This window comes from Styela clava, chromosome 15 (assembly GCF_964204865.1).
Source record: "Styela clava chromosome 15, kaStyClav1.hap1.2, whole genome shotgun sequence".
Taxonomy (NCBI): Eukaryota; Metazoa; Chordata; class Ascidiacea; order Stolidobranchia; family Styelidae; genus Styela; species Styela clava.
In genome coordinates, this window is record NC_135264.1 from 8,414,320 (window position 1) to 8,427,251 (window position 12,932).

Sequence of the window (12,932 nt, forward strand, 5' to 3'; positions counted from 1 at the left end):
GTAGTAGTCTATTCGGCTATTTGTATTTCGCAGTTGTTAGAAAACAGAGCAAAATCGGATGAAACGGCGACGAAAAGCCTACGACACTCGGTATTCCCAGCCGGTCACCCATGCAAGTACTAACCGAGCCCGACATTGCTCAACTTTCGAGATCGAACGAGATCGGGTGCATTCACCGTGGTATGGTTGTAGGCGATAAAGTAGTAGTCTATTCGGCTATTTGTATTTCGCAGTTGTTAGAAAACAGAGCAAAATCGAATGAAACGGCGACGAAAAGCCTACGACACTCGGTATTCCCAGCCGGTCACCCATGCAAGTACTAACCAAGCCCGACATTGCTTAACTTCCGAGATCGAACAAGATCGGGTGCATTCAACGTGGTATGGTTGTAGGCGATAAAGTAGTAGTCTATTCGGCTATTTGTATTTCGCAGTTGTTAGAAAACACAGCAAAATCGAATGAAACGACGACGAAAAGCTTACGACACTCGGTATTCCCAGCCGGTCACCCACGCAAGTACTAACCGAACCCGACATTGCTTAACTTCCGAGATCGACGAGATCGGGTGCATTCAACGTGGTATGGTTGTAGGCGATAAAGTAGTAGTCTATTCGGCTATTTGTATTTCGCAATTGTTAGAAAACAGAGCAAAATCGAATGAAACAGCGACGAAAAGCCTACGACACTCGGTATTTCCAGCCGGTCACCCAAGCAAGTACTAACCGAGCCCGACATTGCTTAACTTCCGAGATCGAACGAGATCGGGTGCATCCAACGTGGTATGGTTGTAGGCGATAAAGTAGTAGTCTATTCGGCTATTTGTATTTCGCAGTTGTTGGAAAACAGAGCAAAATCGAATGAAACGGCGACGAAAAGCCTACGACACTCGGTATTCCCTGCCGGTCACCCATGCAAGTACTAACCGAGCCCGACATTGCTTAACTTCCGAGATCGAACGAGATCGGGTGCATTCAACGTGGTATGGTTGTAGGCGATAAAGTAGTAGTCTATTCGGCTATTTGTATTTCGCAGTTGTTGGAAAACAGAGCAAAAACGAATGGAACGGCGACGAAAAAAAAGCCTACGACACTCGGTATTCCCAGCCGGTCACCCATGCAAGTACTAACCGAGCCCGACATTGCTTAACTTACGAGATCGGGTGCATTCAACGTGGTATGGTTGTAGGCGATAAAGTAGTAGTCTATTCGGCTATTTGTATATCGCAGTTGTTGGAAAACAGAGCAAAATCGAATGAAACGGCGACAAAAAGCCTACGACACTCGGTATTCCCAGCCGGTCACCCATGCAAGTACTAACCGAGCCCGACATTGCTTAACTTCCGAGATCGAACGAGATCGGGTGCATTCAACGTGGTATGGTTATAGGCGATAAAACAGTAGTCTATTCGGCTATTTGTATTTCGCAGTTGTTAGAAAACACAGCAAAATCGAATGAAACGACGACGAAAAGCTTACGACACTCGGTATTCCCAGCCGGTCACCCACGCAAGTACTAACCGAACCCGACATTGCTTAACTTTCGAGATCGACGAGATCGGGTGCATTCAACGTGGTATGGTTGTAGGCGATAAAGTAGTAGTCTATTCGGCTATTTGTATTTCGCAATTGTTAGAAAACAGAGCAAAATCGAATGAAACGGCGACGAAAAGCCTACGACACTCGGTATTCCCAGCCGGTCACCCAAGCAAGTACTAACCGAGCCCGACATTGCTTAACTTCCGAGATCGAACGAGATCGGGTGCATCCAACGTGGTATGGTTGTAGGCGATAAAGTAGTAGTCTATTCGGCTATTTGTATTTCGCATTTGTTGGAAAACAGAGCAAAATCGAATGAAACGGCGACGAAAAACCTACGACACTCGGTATTCCCAGCCGGTCACCCATGCAAGTACTAACCGAGCCCGACATTGCTTAACTTCCGAGATCGAACGAGATCGGGTTCATTCAACGTGGTATGGTTGTAGGCGATAAAGTAGTAGTCTATTCGGCTATTTGTATTTCGCAGTTGTTAGAAAACAGAGCAAAATCGAATGAAACGGCGACGAAAAGCCTACGACACTCGGTATTCCCAGCCGGTCACCCATGCAAGTACTAACCAAGCTCGACATTGCTTAACTTCCGAGATCGAACAAGATCGGGTGCATTCAACGTGGTATGGTTGTAGGCGATAAAGTAGTAGTCTATTCGGCTATTTGTATTTCGCAGTTGTTAGAAAACACAGCAAAATCGAATGAAACGACGACGAAAAGCTTACGACACTCGGTATTCCCAGCCGGTCACCCATGCAAGTACTAACCGAGCCCGACATTGCTCAACTTTCGAGATCGAACGAGATCGGGTGCATTCACCGTGGTATGGTTGTAGGCGATAAAGTAGTAGTCTATTCGGCTATTTGTATTTCGCAGTTGTTAGAAAACAGAGCAAAATCGAATGAAACGGCGACGAAAAGCCTACGACACTCGGTATTCCCAGCCGGTCACCCATGCAAGTACTAACCAAGCCCGACATTGCTTAACTTCCGAGATCGAACAAGATCGGGTGCATTCAACGTGGTATGGTTGTAGGCGATAAAGTAGTAGTCTATTCGGCTATTTGTATTTCGCAGTTGTTAGAAAACACAGCAAAATCGAATGAAACGACGACGAAAAGCTTACGACACTCGGTATTCCCAGCCGGTCACCCACGCAAGTACTAACCGAACCCGACATTTCTTAACTTCCGAGATCGACGAGATCGGGTGCATTCAACGTGGTATGGTTGTAGGCGATAAAGTAGTAGTCTATTCGGCTATTTGTATTTCGCAGTTGTTAGAAAACAGAGCAAAATCGAATGAAACGGCGACGAAAAGCCTACGACACTCGGTATTCCCAGCCGGTCACCCATGCAAGTACTAACTAAGCCCGACATTGCTTAACTTCCGAGATCGAACAAGATCGGGTGCATTCAACGTGGTATGGTTGTAGGCAATAAAGTAGTAGTCTATACGGCTATTTGTATTTCGCAGTTGTTAGAAAACACAGCAAAATCGAATGAAACGACGACGAAAAGCTTACGACACTCGGTATTCCCAGCCGGTCACCCACGCAAGTACTAACCGAACCCGACATTGCTTAACTTCCGAGATCGACGAGATCGGGTGCATTCAACGTGGTATGGTTGTAGGCGATAAAGTAGTAGTCTATTCGGCTATTTGTATTTCGCAATTGTTAGAAAACAGAGCAAAATCGAATGAAACAGCGACGAAAAGCCTACGACACTCGGTATTCCCAGCCGGTCACCCAAGCAAGTACTAACCGAGCCCGACATTGCTTAACTTCCGAGATCGAACGAGATCGGGTGCATCCAACGTGGTATGGTTGTAGGCGATAAAGTGGTAGTCTATTCGGCTATTTGTATTTCGCAGTTGTTGGAAAACAGAGCAAAATCGAATGAAACGGCGACGAAAAGCCTACGACACTCGGTATTCCCAGCCGGTCACCCATGCAAGTACTAACCGAGCCCGACATTGCTTAACTTCCGAGATCGAACGAGATCGGGTGCATTCAACGTGGTATGGTTGTAGGCGATAAAGTAGTAGTCTATTCGGCTATTTGTATTTCGCAGTTGTTGGAAAACAGAGCAAAAACGAATGGAACGGCGACGAAAAAAAAGCCTACGACACTCGGTATTCCCAGCCGGTCACCCATGCAAGTACTAACCGAGCCCGACATTGCTTAACTTACGAGATCGGGTGCATTCAACGTGGTATGGTTGTAGGCGATAAAGTAGTAGTCTATTCGGCTATTTGTATATCGCAGTTGTTGGAAAACAGAGCAAAATCGAATGAAACGGCGACAAAAAGCCTACGACACTCGGTATTCCCAGTCGGTCACCCATGCAAGTACTAACCGAGCCCGACATTGCTTAACTTCCGAGATCGAACGAGATCGGGTGCATTCAACGTGGTATGGTTATAGGCGATAAAACAGTAGTCTATTCGGCTATTTGTATTTCGCAGTTGTTGGAAAACAGAGCAAAATCGAATGAAACGGCGACGAAAAGCCTACGACACTCGGTATTCCCAGCCGGTCACCCATGCAAGTACTAACCGAGCTCGACATTGCTTAACTTCCGAGATTGAACGAGATCGGGTGCATTCAACGTGGTATGGTTGTAGGCGATAAAGTAGTAGTCTATTCGGCTATTTGTATTTCGCAGTTGTTAGAAAACAGAGTAAAATCGAATGAAACGGCGACGAAAAGCCTACGACACTCGGTATTCCCAGCCGGTCACCCATGCAAGTACTAACCAAGCCCGACATTGCTTAACTTCCGAGATCGAACAAGATCGGGTACATTCAACGTGGTATGGTTGTAGGCGATAAAGTAGTAGTCTATTCGGCTATTTGTATTTCGCAGTTGTTAGAAAACACAGCAAAATCGAATGAAACGACGACGAAAAGCTTACGACAATCGGTATTCCCAGCCGGTCACCCACGCAAGTACTAACCGAACCCGACATTGCTTAACTTCCGAGATCGACGAGATCGGGTGCATTCAACGTGGTATGGTTGTAGGCGATAAAGTAGTAGTCTATTCGGCTATTTGTATTTCGCAATTGTTAGAAAACAGAGCAAAATCGAATGAAACAGCGACGAAAAGCCTACGACACTCGGTATTCCCAGCCGGTCACCCAAGCAAGTACTAACCGAGCCCGACATTGCTTAACTTCCGAGATCGAACGAGATCGGGTGCATCCAACGTGGTATGGTTGTAGGCGATAAAGTGGTAGTCTATTCGGCTATTTGTATTTCGCAGTTGTTGGAAAACAGAGCAAAATCGAATGAAACGGCGACGAAAAGCCTACGACACTCGGTATTCCCAGCCGGTCACCCATGCAAGTACTAACCGAGCCCGACATTGCTTAACTTCCGAGATCGAACGAGATCGGGTGCATTCAACGTGGTATGGTTGTAGGCGATAAAGTAGTAGTCTATTCGGCTATTTGTATTTCGCAGTTGTTGGAAAACAGAGCAAAAACGAATGGAACGGCGACGAAAAAAAAGCCTACGACACTCGGTATTCCCAGCCGGTCACCCATGCAAGTACTAACCGAGCCCGACATTGCTTAACTTACGAGATCGGGTGCATTCAACGTGGTATGGTTGTAGGCGATAAAGTAGTAGTCTATTCGGCTATTTGTATATCGCAGTTGTTGGAAAACAGAGCGCGACAAAAAGCCTACGACACTCGGTATTCCCAGTCGGTCACCCATGCAAGTACTAACCGAGCCCGACATTGCTTAACTTCCGAGATCGAACGAGATCGGGTGCATTCAACGTGGTATGGTTATAGGCGATAAAACAGTAGTCTATTCGGCTATTTGTATTTCGCAGTTGTTGGAAAACAGAGCAAAATCGAATGAAACGGCGACGAAAAGCCTACGACACTCGGTATTCCCAGCCGGTCACCCATGCAAGTACTAACCGAGCTCGACATTGCTTAACTTCCGAGATTGAACGAGATCGGGTGCATTCAACGTGGTATGGTTGTAGGCGATAAAGTAGTAGTCTATTCGGCTATTTGTATTTCGCAGTTGTTAGAAAACAGAGTAAAATCGAATGAAACGGCGACGAAAAGCCTACGACACTCGGTATTCCCAGCCGGTCACCCATGCAAGTACTAACCAAGCCCGACATTGCTTAACTTCCGAGATCGAACAAGATCGGGTACATTCAACGTGGTATGGTTGTAGGCGATAAAGTAGTAGTCTATTCGGCTATTTGTATTTCGCAGTTGTTAGAAAACACAGCAAAATCGAATGAAACGACGACGAAAAGCTTACGACAATCGGTATTCCCAGCCGGTCACCCACGCAAGTACTAACCGAACCCGACATTGCTTAACTTCCGAGATCGACGAGATCGGGTGCATTCAACGTGGTATGGTTGTAGGCGATAAAGTAGTAGTCTATTCGGCTATTTGTATTTCGCAATTGTTAGAAAACAGAGCAAAATCGAATGAAACGGCGACGAAAAGCCTACGACACTCGGTATTCCCAGCCGGTCACCCAAGCAAGTACTAACCGAGCCCGACATTGCTTAACTTCCGAGATCAAACGAGATCGGGTGCATCCAACGTGGTATGGTTGTAGGCGATAAAGTAGTAGTCTATTCGGCTATTTGTATTTCGCAGTTGTTGGAAAACAGAGCAAAATCGAATGAAACGGCGACGAAAAACCTACGACACTCGGTATTCCCAGCCGGTCACCCATGCAAGTACTAACCGAGCCCGACATTGCTTAACTTCCGAGATCGAACGAGATCGGGTGCATTCAACGTGGTATGGTTGTAGGCGATAAAGTAGTAGTCTATTCGGCTATTTGTATTTCGCAGTTGCTGGAAAACAGAGCAAAAACGAATGGAACGGCGACGAAAAAAAAGCCTACGACACTCGGTATTCCCAGCCGGTCACCCATGCAAGTACTAACCGAGCCCGACATTGCTTAACTTACGAGATCGGGTGCATTCAACGTGGTATGGTTGTAGGCGATAAAGTAGTAGTCTATTCGGCTATTTTTATATCGCAGTTGTTGGAAAACAGAGCAAAATCGAATGAAACGGCGACAAAAAGCCTACGACACTCGGTATTCCCAGCCGGTCACCCATGCAAGTACTAACCGAGCCCGACATTGCTTAACTTCCGAGATCGAACGAGATCGGGTGCATTCAACGTGGTATGGTTATAGGCGATAAAACAGTAGTATATTCGGCTATTTGTATTTCGCAGTTGTTGGAAAACAGAGTAAAATCGAATGAAACGGCGACGAAAAGCCTACGACACTCGGTATTCCCAGCCGGTCACCCATGCAAGTACTAACCGAGCTCGACATTGCTTAACTTCCGAGATCGAACGAGATCGGGTGCATTCAACGTGGTATGGTTGTAGGCGATAAAGGAGTAGTCTATTCGGCTATTTGTATTTCGCAGTTGTTGGAAAACAGAGCAAAATCGAATGAAACGGCGACGAAAAGCCTACGACACTCGGTATTCCCAGCCGGTCACCCAAGCAAGTACTAACCGAGCCCGACATTGCTCAACTTCCGAGATCGAACGAGATCGGGTGCATTCACCGTGGTATGGTTGTAGGCGATAAAGTAGTAGTCTATTCGGCTATTTGTATTTCGCAGTTGTTAGAAAACAGAGCAAAATCGAATGAAACGGCGACGAAAAGCCTACGACACTCGGTATTCCCAGCCGGTCACCCATGCAAGTACTAACCAAGCCCGACATTGCTTAACTTCCGAGATCGAACAAGATCGGGTGCATTCAACGTGGTATGGTTGTAGGCGATAAAGTAGTAGTCTATTCGGCTATTTGTATTTCGCAGTTGTTAGAAAACACAGCAAAATCGAATGAAACGACGACGAAAAGCTTACGACACTCGGTATTCCCAGCCGGTCACCCACGCAAGTACTAACCGAACCCGACATTGCTTAACTTCCGAGATCGACGAGATCGGGTGCATTCAACGTGGTATGGTTGTAGGCGATAAAGTAGTAGACTATTCGGCTATTTGTATTTCGCAATTGTTAGAAAACAGAGCAAAATCGAATGAAACGGCGACGAAAAGCCTACGACACTCGGTATTCCCAGCCGGTCACCCAAGCAAGTACTGACCGAGCCCGACATTGCTTAACTTCCGAGATCGAACGAGATCGGGTGCATCCAACGTGGTATGGTTGTAGGCGATAAAGTAGTAGTCTATTCGGCTATTTGTATTTCGCAGTTGTTGGAAAACAGAGCAAAATCGAATGAAACGGCGACGAAAAGCCTACGACACTCGGTATTCCCAGCCGGTCACCCATGCAAGTACTAACCGAGCCCGACATTGCTTAACTTACGAGATCGGGTGCATTCAACGTGGTATGGTTGTAGGCGATAAAGTAGTAGTCTATCCGGCTATTTGTATATCGCAGTTGTTGGAAAACAGAGCATAATCGAATGAAACGGCGACGAAAAGCCTATGACACTCGGTATTCCCAGCCGGTCACCCATGCAAGTACTAACCGAGCTCGACATTGCTTAACTTCCGAGATCGAACGAGATCGGGTGCATTCAACGTGGTATGGTTGTAGGCGATAAAGGAGTAGTCTATTCGGCTATTTGTATTTCGCAGTTGTTGGAAAACAGAGCAAAATCGAATGAAACGGCGACGAAAAGCCTACGACACTCGGTATTCCCAGCCGGTCACCCAAGCATGTACTAACCGAGCCCGACATTGCTTAACTTCCGAGATCGAACGAGATCGGGTGCATTCAACGTGGTATGGTTGTAGGCGATAAAACAGTAGTCTATTCGGCTATTTGTATTTCGCAGTTGTTGGAAAACAGAGCAAAATCGAATGAAACGGCGACGAAAAGCCTACGACACTCGGTATTCCCAGCCGGTCACCCATGCAAGTACTAACCGAGCTCGACATTGCTTAACTTCCGAGATCGAACGAGATCGGGTGCATTCAACGTGGTATGGTTGTAGGCGATAAAGGAGTAGTCTATTCGGCTATTTGTATTTCGCAGTTGTTGGAAAACAGAGCAAAATCGAATGAAACGGCGACGAAAAGCCTACGACACTCGGTATTCCCAGCCGGTCACCCAAGCAAGTACTAACCGAGCCCGACATTGCTTAACTTCCGAGATCGAACGATAACGGGTGCATTCAACGTGGTATGGTTGTAGGCGATAAAGTAGTAGTCTATTCGGCTATTTGTATTTCGCAGTTGTTGGAAAACAGAGCAAAAACGAATGGAACGGCGACGAAAAAAAAGCCTACGACACTCGGTATTCCCAGCCGGTCACCCATGCAAGTACTAACCGAGCCCGACATTGCTTAACTTACGAGATCGGGTGCATTCAACGTGGTATGGTTGTAGGCGATAAAGTAGTAGTCTATCCGGCTATTTGTATATCGCAGTTGTTGGAAAACAGAGCATAATCGAATGAAACGGCGACGAAAAGCCTACGACACTCGGTATTCCCAGCCGGTCACCCATGCAAGTACTAACCGAGCCCGACATTGCTTAACTTCCGAGATCGAACGAGATCGGGTGCATTCAACGTGGTATGGTTATAGGCGATAAAACAGTAGTCTATTCGGCTATTTGTATTTCGCAGTTGTTAGAAAACACAGCAAAATCGAATGAAACGACGACGAAAAGCTTACGACACTCGGTATTCCCAGCCGGTCACCCACGCAAGTACTAACCGAACCCGACATTGCTTAACTTTCGAGATCGACGAGATCGGGTGCATTCAACGTGGTATGGTTGTAGGCGATAAAGTAGTAGTCTATTCGGCTATTTGTATTTCGCAATTGTTAGAAAACAGAGCAAAATCGAATGAAACGGCGACGAAAAGCCTACGACACTCGGTATTCCCAGCCGGTCACCCAAGCAAGTACTAACCGAGCCCGACATTGCTTAACTTCCGAGATCGAACGAGATCGGGTGCATCCAACGTGGTATGGTTGTAGGCGATAAAGTAGTAGTCTATTCGGCTATTTGTATTTCGCATTTGTTGGAAAACAGAGCAAAATCGAATGAAACGGCGACGAAAAACCTACGACACTCGGTATTCCCAGCCGGTCACCCATGCAAGTACTAACCGAGCCCGACATTGCTTAACTTCCGAGATCGAACGAGATCGGGTTCATTCAACGTGGTATGGTTGTAGGCGATAAAGTAGTAGTCTATTCGGCTATTTGTATTTCGCAGTTGTTAGAAAACAGAGCAAAATCGAATGAAACGGCGACGAAAAGCCTACGACACTCGGTATTCCCAGCCGGTCACCCATGCAAGTACTAACCAAGCTCGACATTGCTTAACTTCCGAGATCGAACAAGATCGGGTGCATTCAACGTGGTATGGTTGTAGGCGATAAAGTAGTAGTCTATTCGGCTATTTGTATTTCGCAGTTGTTAGAAAACACAGCAAAATCGAATGAAACGACGACGAAAAGCTTACGACACTCGGTATTCCCAGCCGGTCACCCATGCAAGTACTAACCGAGCCCGACATTGCTCAACTTTCGAGATCGAACGAGATCGGGTGCATTCACCGTGGTATGGTTGTAGGCGATAAAGTAGTAGTCTATTCGGCTATTTGTATTTCGCAGTTGTTAGAAAACAGAGCAAAATCGAATGAAACGGCGACGAAAAGCCTACGACACTCGGTATTCCCAGCCGGTCACCCATGCAAGTACTAACCAAGCCCGACATTGCTTAACTTCCGAGATCGAACAAGATCGGGTGCATTCAACGTGGTATGGTTGTAGGCGATAAAGTAGTAGTCTATTCGGCTATTTGTATTTCGCAGTTGTTAGAAAACACAGCAAAATCGAATGAAACGACGACGAAAAGCTTACGACACTCGGTATTCCCAGCCGGTCACCCACGCAAGTACTAACCGAACCCGACATTTCTTAACTTCCGAGATCGACGAGATCGGGTGCATTCAACGTGGTATGGTTGTAGGCGATAAAGTAGTAGTCTATTCGGCTATTTGTATTTCGCAGTTGTTAGAAAACAGAGCAAAATCGAATGAAACGGCGACGAAAAGCCTACGACACTCGGTATTCCCAGCCGGTCACCCATGCAAGTACTAACTAAGCCCGACATTGCTTAACTTCCGAGATCGAACAAGATCGGGTGCATTCAACGTGGTATGGTTGTAGGCAATAAAGTAGTAGTCTATACGGCTATTTGTATTTCGCAGTTGTTAGAAAACACAGCAAAATCGAATGAAACGACGACGAAAAGCTTACGACACTCGGTATTCCCAGCCGGTCACCCACGCAAGTACTAACCGAACCCGACATTGCTTAACTTCCGAGATCGACGAGATCGGGTGCATTCAACGTGGTATGGTTGTAGGCGATAAAGTAGTAGTCTATTCGGCTATTTGTATTTCGCAATTGTTAGAAAACAGAGCAAAATCGAATGAAACAGCGACGAAAAGCCTACGACACTCGGTATTCCCAGCCGGTCACCCAAGCAAGTACTAACCGAGCCCGACATTGCTTAACTTCCGAGATCGAACGAGATCGGGTGCATCCAACGTGGTATGGTTGTAGGCGATAAAGTGGTAGTCTATTCGGCTATTTGTATTTCGCAGTTGTTGGAAAACAGAGCAAAATCGAATGAAACGGCGACGAAAAGCCTACGACACTCGGTATTCCCAGCCGGTCACCCATGCAAGTACTAACCGAGCCCGACATTGCTTAACTTCCGAGATCGAACGAGATCGGGTGCATTCAACGTGGTATGGTTGTAGGCGATAAAGTAGTAGTCTATTCGGCTATTTGTATTTCGCAGTTGTTGGAAAACAGAGCAAAAACGAATGGAACGGCGACGAAAAAAAAGCCTACGACACTCGGTATTCCCAGCCGGTCACCCATGCAAGTACTAACCGAGCCCGACATTGCTTAACTTACGAGATCGGGTGCATTCAACGTGGTATGGTTGTAGGCGATAAAGTAGTAGTCTATTCGGCTATTTGTATATCGCAGTTGTTGGAAAACAGAGCAAAATCGAATGAAACGGCGACAAAAAGCCTACGACACTCGGTATTCCCAGCCGGTCACCCATGCAAGTACTAACCGAGCCCGACATTGCTTAACTTCCGAGATCGAACGAGATCGGGTGCATTCAACGTGGTATGGTTATAGGCGATAAAACAGTAGTCTATTCGGCTATTTGTATTTTGCAGTTGTTGGAAAACAGAGCAAAATCGAATGAAACGGCGACGAAAAGCCTACGACACTCGGTATTCCCAGCCGGTAACCCATGCAAGTACTAACCGAGCTCGACATTGCTTAACTTCCGAGATTGAACGAGATCGGGTGCATTCAACGTGGTATGGTTGTAGGCGATAAAGTAGTAGTCTATTCGGCTATTTGTATTTCGCATTTGTTGGAAAACAGAGCAAAATCGAATGAAACGGCGACGAAAAACCTACGACACTCGGTATTCCCAGCCGGTCACCCATGCAAGTACTAACCGAGCCCGACATTGCTTAACTTCCGAGATCGAACGAGATCGGGTTCATTCAACGTGGTATGGTTGTAGGCGATAAAGTAGTAGTCTATTCGGCTATTTGTATTTCGCAGTTGTTAGAAAACAGAGCAAAATCGAATGAAACGGCGACGAAAAGCCTACGACACTCGGTATTCCCAGCCGGTCACCCATGCAAGTACTAACCAAGCTCGACATTGCTTAACTTCCGAGATCGAACAAGATCGGGTGCATTCAACGTGGTATGGTTGTAGGCGATAAAGTAGTAGTCTATTCGGCTATTTGTATTTCGCAGTTGTTAGAAAACACAGCAAAATGGAATGAAACGACGTCGAAAAGCTTACGACACTCGGTATTCCCAGCCGGTCACCCATGCAAGTACTAACCGAGCCCGACATTGCTCAACTTTCGAGATCGAACGAGATCGGGTGCATTCACCGTGGTATGGTTGTAGGCGATAAAGTAGTAGTCTATTCGGCTATTTGTATTTCGCAGTTGTTAGAAAACAGAGCAAAATCGAATGAAACGGCGACGAAAAGCCTACGACACTCGGTATTCCCAGCCGGTCACCCATGCAAGTACTAACCAAGCCCGACATTGCTTAACTTCCGAGATCGAACAAGATCGGGTGCATTCAACGTGGTATGGTTGTAGGCGATAAAGTAGTAGTCTATTCGGCTATTTGTATTTCGCAGTTGTTAGAAAACACAGCAAAATCGAATGAAACGACGACGAAAAGCTTACGACACTCGGTATTCCCAGCCGGTCACCCACGCAAGTACTAACCGAACCCGACATTTCTTAACTTCCGAGATCGACGAGATCGGGTGCATTCAACGTGGTATGGTTGTAGGCGATAAAGTAGT

At 46.4% G+C, this 12,932-nt stretch overlaps 38 non-coding genes and 27 pseudogenes across 38 annotated transcripts; all 65 read right to left on the minus strand.

Annotated features, from left to right (window-relative positions):
* Positions 1-75: 75 nt before the first annotated feature.
* LOC144418008 (5S ribosomal RNA) lies at positions 76-194 on the minus strand (annotated as a pseudogene).
* Positions 195-275: 81 nt separating this feature from the next.
* LOC144415565 (5S ribosomal RNA) lies at positions 276-394 on the minus strand. Its single transcript, XR_013471457.1, has one exon. It is a non-coding gene; the product is annotated as a 5S ribosomal RNA (ribosomal RNA).
* Positions 395-475: 81 nt separating this feature from the next.
* Positions 476-593, minus strand: LOC144418230 (5S ribosomal RNA; annotated as a pseudogene).
* Positions 594-674: 81 nt separating this feature from the next.
* On the minus strand, positions 675-793 carry LOC144416613 (5S ribosomal RNA). The gene has a single exon (XR_013472506.1). It is a non-coding gene; the product is annotated as a 5S ribosomal RNA (ribosomal RNA).
* Positions 794-874: 81 nt separating this feature from the next.
* Positions 875-993, minus strand: LOC144414908 (5S ribosomal RNA). Its single transcript, XR_013470799.1, has one exon. It is a non-coding gene; the product is annotated as a 5S ribosomal RNA (ribosomal RNA).
* Positions 994-1,078: 85 nt separating this feature from the next.
* LOC144412763 (5S ribosomal RNA) lies at positions 1,079-1,187 on the minus strand (annotated as a pseudogene).
* Positions 1,188-1,268: 81 nt separating this feature from the next.
* Positions 1,269-1,387, minus strand: LOC144414652 (5S ribosomal RNA). Its single transcript, XR_013470542.1, has one exon. It is a non-coding gene; the product is annotated as a 5S ribosomal RNA (ribosomal RNA).
* An 81-nt stretch (positions 1,388-1,468) lies between these two features.
* Positions 1,469-1,586, minus strand: LOC144412163 (5S ribosomal RNA; annotated as a pseudogene).
* An 81-nt stretch (positions 1,587-1,667) lies between these two features.
* On the minus strand, positions 1,668-1,786 carry LOC144414679 (5S ribosomal RNA). The gene has a single exon (XR_013470569.1). It is a non-coding gene; the product is annotated as a 5S ribosomal RNA (ribosomal RNA).
* Positions 1,787-1,867: 81 nt separating this feature from the next.
* LOC144416834 (5S ribosomal RNA) lies at positions 1,868-1,986 on the minus strand. Its single transcript, XR_013472727.1, has one exon. It is a non-coding gene; the product is annotated as a 5S ribosomal RNA (ribosomal RNA).
* An 81-nt stretch (positions 1,987-2,067) lies between these two features.
* Positions 2,068-2,186, minus strand: LOC144417305 (5S ribosomal RNA). The gene has a single exon (XR_013473199.1). It is a non-coding gene; the product is annotated as a 5S ribosomal RNA (ribosomal RNA).
* An 81-nt stretch (positions 2,187-2,267) lies between these two features.
* Positions 2,268-2,386, minus strand: LOC144418402 (5S ribosomal RNA; annotated as a pseudogene).
* Positions 2,387-2,467: 81 nt separating this feature from the next.
* Positions 2,468-2,586, minus strand: LOC144415566 (5S ribosomal RNA). The gene has a single exon (XR_013471458.1). It is a non-coding gene; the product is annotated as a 5S ribosomal RNA (ribosomal RNA).
* An 81-nt stretch (positions 2,587-2,667) lies between these two features.
* LOC144412283 (5S ribosomal RNA) lies at positions 2,668-2,785 on the minus strand (annotated as a pseudogene).
* Positions 2,786-2,866: 81 nt separating this feature from the next.
* On the minus strand, positions 2,867-2,985 carry LOC144417103 (5S ribosomal RNA). The gene has a single exon (XR_013472996.1). It is a non-coding gene; the product is annotated as a 5S ribosomal RNA (ribosomal RNA).
* An 81-nt stretch (positions 2,986-3,066) lies between these two features.
* On the minus strand, positions 3,067-3,184 carry LOC144418231 (5S ribosomal RNA; annotated as a pseudogene).
* Positions 3,185-3,265: 81 nt separating this feature from the next.
* On the minus strand, positions 3,266-3,384 carry LOC144414681 (5S ribosomal RNA). Its single transcript, XR_013470570.1, has one exon. It is a non-coding gene; the product is annotated as a 5S ribosomal RNA (ribosomal RNA).
* An 81-nt stretch (positions 3,385-3,465) lies between these two features.
* LOC144414382 (5S ribosomal RNA) lies at positions 3,466-3,584 on the minus strand. The gene has a single exon (XR_013470271.1). It is a non-coding gene; the product is annotated as a 5S ribosomal RNA (ribosomal RNA).
* An 85-nt stretch (positions 3,585-3,669) lies between these two features.
* LOC144412764 (5S ribosomal RNA) lies at positions 3,670-3,778 on the minus strand (annotated as a pseudogene).
* An 81-nt stretch (positions 3,779-3,859) lies between these two features.
* Positions 3,860-3,978, minus strand: LOC144414595 (5S ribosomal RNA). The gene has a single exon (XR_013470485.1). It is a non-coding gene; the product is annotated as a 5S ribosomal RNA (ribosomal RNA).
* Positions 3,979-4,059: 81 nt separating this feature from the next.
* On the minus strand, positions 4,060-4,178 carry LOC144417665 (5S ribosomal RNA; annotated as a pseudogene).
* An 81-nt stretch (positions 4,179-4,259) lies between these two features.
* LOC144416547 (5S ribosomal RNA) lies at positions 4,260-4,378 on the minus strand. Its single transcript, XR_013472440.1, has one exon. It is a non-coding gene; the product is annotated as a 5S ribosomal RNA (ribosomal RNA).
* An 81-nt stretch (positions 4,379-4,459) lies between these two features.
* Positions 4,460-4,577, minus strand: LOC144418358 (5S ribosomal RNA; annotated as a pseudogene).
* An 81-nt stretch (positions 4,578-4,658) lies between these two features.
* On the minus strand, positions 4,659-4,777 carry LOC144414682 (5S ribosomal RNA). Its single transcript, XR_013470571.1, has one exon. It is a non-coding gene; the product is annotated as a 5S ribosomal RNA (ribosomal RNA).
* Positions 4,778-4,858: 81 nt separating this feature from the next.
* On the minus strand, positions 4,859-4,977 carry LOC144414383 (5S ribosomal RNA). The gene has a single exon (XR_013470273.1). It is a non-coding gene; the product is annotated as a 5S ribosomal RNA (ribosomal RNA).
* Positions 4,978-5,062: 85 nt separating this feature from the next.
* Positions 5,063-5,171, minus strand: LOC144412765 (5S ribosomal RNA; annotated as a pseudogene).
* A 65-nt stretch (positions 5,172-5,236) lies between these two features.
* LOC144414596 (5S ribosomal RNA) lies at positions 5,237-5,355 on the minus strand. Its single transcript, XR_013470486.1, has one exon. It is a non-coding gene; the product is annotated as a 5S ribosomal RNA (ribosomal RNA).
* An 81-nt stretch (positions 5,356-5,436) lies between these two features.
* On the minus strand, positions 5,437-5,555 carry LOC144417666 (5S ribosomal RNA; annotated as a pseudogene).
* An 81-nt stretch (positions 5,556-5,636) lies between these two features.
* LOC144416548 (5S ribosomal RNA) lies at positions 5,637-5,755 on the minus strand. The gene has a single exon (XR_013472441.1). It is a non-coding gene; the product is annotated as a 5S ribosomal RNA (ribosomal RNA).
* Positions 5,756-5,836: 81 nt separating this feature from the next.
* LOC144418359 (5S ribosomal RNA) lies at positions 5,837-5,954 on the minus strand (annotated as a pseudogene).
* Positions 5,955-6,035: 81 nt separating this feature from the next.
* Positions 6,036-6,154, minus strand: LOC144414935 (5S ribosomal RNA). Its single transcript, XR_013470827.1, has one exon. It is a non-coding gene; the product is annotated as a 5S ribosomal RNA (ribosomal RNA).
* Positions 6,155-6,235: 81 nt separating this feature from the next.
* Positions 6,236-6,354, minus strand: LOC144414835 (5S ribosomal RNA). The gene has a single exon (XR_013470725.1). It is a non-coding gene; the product is annotated as a 5S ribosomal RNA (ribosomal RNA).
* An 85-nt stretch (positions 6,355-6,439) lies between these two features.
* LOC144412766 (5S ribosomal RNA) lies at positions 6,440-6,548 on the minus strand (annotated as a pseudogene).
* Positions 6,549-6,629: 81 nt separating this feature from the next.
* On the minus strand, positions 6,630-6,748 carry LOC144414653 (5S ribosomal RNA). Its single transcript, XR_013470543.1, has one exon. It is a non-coding gene; the product is annotated as a 5S ribosomal RNA (ribosomal RNA).
* An 81-nt stretch (positions 6,749-6,829) lies between these two features.
* On the minus strand, positions 6,830-6,948 carry LOC144416175 (5S ribosomal RNA). The gene has a single exon (XR_013472069.1). It is a non-coding gene; the product is annotated as a 5S ribosomal RNA (ribosomal RNA).
* An 81-nt stretch (positions 6,949-7,029) lies between these two features.
* LOC144417691 (5S ribosomal RNA) lies at positions 7,030-7,148 on the minus strand (annotated as a pseudogene).
* Positions 7,149-7,229: 81 nt separating this feature from the next.
* On the minus strand, positions 7,230-7,348 carry LOC144415567 (5S ribosomal RNA). Its single transcript, XR_013471459.1, has one exon. It is a non-coding gene; the product is annotated as a 5S ribosomal RNA (ribosomal RNA).
* An 81-nt stretch (positions 7,349-7,429) lies between these two features.
* LOC144418233 (5S ribosomal RNA) lies at positions 7,430-7,547 on the minus strand (annotated as a pseudogene).
* Positions 7,548-7,628: 81 nt separating this feature from the next.
* LOC144415634 (5S ribosomal RNA) lies at positions 7,629-7,747 on the minus strand. The gene has a single exon (XR_013471526.1). It is a non-coding gene; the product is annotated as a 5S ribosomal RNA (ribosomal RNA).
* Positions 7,748-7,828: 81 nt separating this feature from the next.
* LOC144412767 (5S ribosomal RNA) lies at positions 7,829-7,937 on the minus strand (annotated as a pseudogene).
* Positions 7,938-8,018: 81 nt separating this feature from the next.
* Positions 8,019-8,137, minus strand: LOC144417427 (5S ribosomal RNA). Its single transcript, XR_013473320.1, has one exon. It is a non-coding gene; the product is annotated as a 5S ribosomal RNA (ribosomal RNA).
* An 81-nt stretch (positions 8,138-8,218) lies between these two features.
* Positions 8,219-8,337, minus strand: LOC144416593 (5S ribosomal RNA). Its single transcript, XR_013472486.1, has one exon. It is a non-coding gene; the product is annotated as a 5S ribosomal RNA (ribosomal RNA).
* Positions 8,338-8,418: 81 nt separating this feature from the next.
* Positions 8,419-8,537, minus strand: LOC144416176 (5S ribosomal RNA). Its single transcript, XR_013472070.1, has one exon. It is a non-coding gene; the product is annotated as a 5S ribosomal RNA (ribosomal RNA).
* Positions 8,538-8,618: 81 nt separating this feature from the next.
* On the minus strand, positions 8,619-8,737 carry LOC144418201 (5S ribosomal RNA; annotated as a pseudogene).
* Positions 8,738-8,822: 85 nt separating this feature from the next.
* LOC144412768 (5S ribosomal RNA) lies at positions 8,823-8,931 on the minus strand (annotated as a pseudogene).
* Positions 8,932-9,012: 81 nt separating this feature from the next.
* LOC144414654 (5S ribosomal RNA) lies at positions 9,013-9,131 on the minus strand. Its single transcript, XR_013470544.1, has one exon. It is a non-coding gene; the product is annotated as a 5S ribosomal RNA (ribosomal RNA).
* An 81-nt stretch (positions 9,132-9,212) lies between these two features.
* Positions 9,213-9,330, minus strand: LOC144412164 (5S ribosomal RNA; annotated as a pseudogene).
* An 81-nt stretch (positions 9,331-9,411) lies between these two features.
* LOC144414683 (5S ribosomal RNA) lies at positions 9,412-9,530 on the minus strand. The gene has a single exon (XR_013470572.1). It is a non-coding gene; the product is annotated as a 5S ribosomal RNA (ribosomal RNA).
* Positions 9,531-9,611: 81 nt separating this feature from the next.
* Positions 9,612-9,730, minus strand: LOC144416835 (5S ribosomal RNA). The gene has a single exon (XR_013472728.1). It is a non-coding gene; the product is annotated as a 5S ribosomal RNA (ribosomal RNA).
* Positions 9,731-9,811: 81 nt separating this feature from the next.
* On the minus strand, positions 9,812-9,930 carry LOC144417306 (5S ribosomal RNA). The gene has a single exon (XR_013473200.1). It is a non-coding gene; the product is annotated as a 5S ribosomal RNA (ribosomal RNA).
* Positions 9,931-10,011: 81 nt separating this feature from the next.
* On the minus strand, positions 10,012-10,130 carry LOC144418403 (5S ribosomal RNA; annotated as a pseudogene).
* An 81-nt stretch (positions 10,131-10,211) lies between these two features.
* On the minus strand, positions 10,212-10,330 carry LOC144415568 (5S ribosomal RNA). Its single transcript, XR_013471460.1, has one exon. It is a non-coding gene; the product is annotated as a 5S ribosomal RNA (ribosomal RNA).
* Positions 10,331-10,411: 81 nt separating this feature from the next.
* LOC144412284 (5S ribosomal RNA) lies at positions 10,412-10,529 on the minus strand (annotated as a pseudogene).
* Positions 10,530-10,610: 81 nt separating this feature from the next.
* On the minus strand, positions 10,611-10,729 carry LOC144417104 (5S ribosomal RNA). The gene has a single exon (XR_013472997.1). It is a non-coding gene; the product is annotated as a 5S ribosomal RNA (ribosomal RNA).
* Positions 10,730-10,810: 81 nt separating this feature from the next.
* On the minus strand, positions 10,811-10,928 carry LOC144418234 (5S ribosomal RNA; annotated as a pseudogene).
* Positions 10,929-11,009: 81 nt separating this feature from the next.
* Positions 11,010-11,128, minus strand: LOC144414684 (5S ribosomal RNA). Its single transcript, XR_013470573.1, has one exon. It is a non-coding gene; the product is annotated as a 5S ribosomal RNA (ribosomal RNA).
* Positions 11,129-11,209: 81 nt separating this feature from the next.
* Positions 11,210-11,328, minus strand: LOC144414384 (5S ribosomal RNA). Its single transcript, XR_013470274.1, has one exon. It is a non-coding gene; the product is annotated as a 5S ribosomal RNA (ribosomal RNA).
* Positions 11,329-11,413: 85 nt separating this feature from the next.
* On the minus strand, positions 11,414-11,522 carry LOC144412769 (5S ribosomal RNA; annotated as a pseudogene).
* Positions 11,523-11,603: 81 nt separating this feature from the next.
* Positions 11,604-11,722, minus strand: LOC144414655 (5S ribosomal RNA). The gene has a single exon (XR_013470545.1). It is a non-coding gene; the product is annotated as a 5S ribosomal RNA (ribosomal RNA).
* An 81-nt stretch (positions 11,723-11,803) lies between these two features.
* LOC144418060 (5S ribosomal RNA) lies at positions 11,804-11,922 on the minus strand (annotated as a pseudogene).
* An 81-nt stretch (positions 11,923-12,003) lies between these two features.
* LOC144416836 (5S ribosomal RNA) lies at positions 12,004-12,122 on the minus strand. Its single transcript, XR_013472729.1, has one exon. It is a non-coding gene; the product is annotated as a 5S ribosomal RNA (ribosomal RNA).
* An 81-nt stretch (positions 12,123-12,203) lies between these two features.
* Positions 12,204-12,322, minus strand: LOC144417307 (5S ribosomal RNA). The gene has a single exon (XR_013473201.1). It is a non-coding gene; the product is annotated as a 5S ribosomal RNA (ribosomal RNA).
* Positions 12,323-12,403: 81 nt separating this feature from the next.
* On the minus strand, positions 12,404-12,522 carry LOC144418404 (5S ribosomal RNA; annotated as a pseudogene).
* An 81-nt stretch (positions 12,523-12,603) lies between these two features.
* Positions 12,604-12,722, minus strand: LOC144415569 (5S ribosomal RNA). The gene has a single exon (XR_013471461.1). It is a non-coding gene; the product is annotated as a 5S ribosomal RNA (ribosomal RNA).
* An 81-nt stretch (positions 12,723-12,803) lies between these two features.
* LOC144412285 (5S ribosomal RNA) lies at positions 12,804-12,921 on the minus strand (annotated as a pseudogene).
* Between the last annotated feature and the right edge of the window lie 11 nt (positions 12,922-12,932).